This window comes from Oncorhynchus mykiss, chromosome 5 (assembly GCF_057628025.1).
Source record: "Oncorhynchus mykiss isolate SJ-2025 chromosome 5, ASM5762802v1, whole genome shotgun sequence".
In the NCBI taxonomy this organism is placed as follows: Eukaryota; Metazoa; Chordata; class Actinopteri; order Salmoniformes; family Salmonidae; genus Oncorhynchus; species Oncorhynchus mykiss.
Window position 1 is genome coordinate 48,729,119 of NC_143026.1, and position 1,515 is coordinate 48,730,633.

The window sequence follows — 1,515 nt, forward strand, 5'->3', positions numbered from 1 at the left end:
ATTACATGTACGTGTTTGTGAGAGTCTCAGCTTTCCATAGCTGGGTCATAGTAGTTCCTAGCTCCAACCATTCAGTCTCTACAGATATTTTTGTTAGAAGGGTTTAAGCCCAACATTCCAAATTTAGGGTTAGTACCAATGCTCCACGTTTTTTCACAGTTCCAACCCACCTGCTCCTCGTTAGTATAGTGGTGAGTATCCCCGCCTGTCACGCGGGAGACCGGGGTTCAATTCCCCGACGGGGAGAAAGTACTGCTCTTTTTTTAGGGTGAACAATGTTGTTGAGCCCACAAAGTGGAACATATTCTTGGAAAAAAAGCTTTATGATACAATTTCCTGCCTTTGAGGTTAACTCAGCCTTCCAAGGCATTGGTTGTTCAGTGGTAGAACTCTCGCCTGCCACGCGGGAGGCCCGGGTTCGATTCCCGGCCAATGCAGGAAGTTTTGAACATGTCATTTCGACAAGTATGCAAACCCCTGAGGAGGAAATCTGTGTTAGATTGCCAGGCAAACAGAAATCTCTTGGTCGAATTCTCAACTGACTCTTGAAAAATAAGACTTTGAACATTTACTCATTCTCAGTAGACTTTGGTGAATCCATTGCAGATTTCCAGTGTGTGAGGTGATTAACTTTTTGCAAGGCTTTAGTTGTTAAATGGGAAAGAGTAACCAACTTGTCAGTGACAACTGTCTTGAGTTTGGCATTTGTGACAATGTCCTGGGATTACCCACAAACGCCTCACCTGCAAACTAGTATTGTGTGGCTTGTGAGCGGTATAGAGCAAAATCGATTACATGTACGTGTTTGTGAGAGTCTCAGCTTTCCATAGCTGGGTCATAGTAGTTCCTAGCTCCAACCATTCAGTCTCTACAGATATTTTTGTTAGAAGGGTTTAAGCCCAACATTCCAAATTTAGGGTTAGTACCAATGCTCCACGTTTTTTCACAGTTTCAACCCACCTGCTCCTCGTTAGTATAGTGGTGAGTATCCCCGCCTGTCACGCGGGAGACTGGGGTTCAATTCCCCGACGGGGAGAAAGTACTGCTCTTTTTTTAGGGTGAATAATGTTGCTGAGCCCACAAAGTGGAACATATTCTTGGAAAAAAAGCTTTATGATACAATTTCCTGCCTTTGAGGTTAACTCAGCCTTCCAAGGCATTGGTTGTTCAGTGGTAGAATTCTCGCCTGCCACACGGAGGCCCGGGTTCGATTCCCGGCCAATGCAGGAAGTTTTGAACATGTCATTTCGACAAGTATGCAAACCCCTGAGGAGGAAATCTGTGTTAGATTGCCAGGCAAACAGAAATCTCTGGTCTTGGTCGAATTCTCAACTGACTCTTGAAAAATAAGACTTTGAACATTTACTCATTCTCAGTAGACTTTGGTGAATCCATTGCAGATTTCCAGTGTGTGAGGTGATTAACTTTTTGCAAGGCTTTAGTTGTTAAATGGGAAAGAGTAACCAACTTGTCAGTGACAACTGTCTTGAGTTTGGCATTTGTGACAATGTCCTG

The 1,515-nt window shown here is 43.9% G+C and overlaps 1 non-coding gene across 1 annotated transcript; it reads left to right on the forward strand.

Annotated features, from left to right (window-relative positions):
- Positions 1-366: 366 nt before the first annotated feature.
- Positions 367-437, forward strand: trnag-gcc (transfer RNA glycine (anticodon GCC)). Its single transcript has one exon. It is a non-coding gene; the product is annotated as a tRNA-Gly (tRNA).
- Positions 438-1,515: the final 1,078 nt, after the last annotated feature.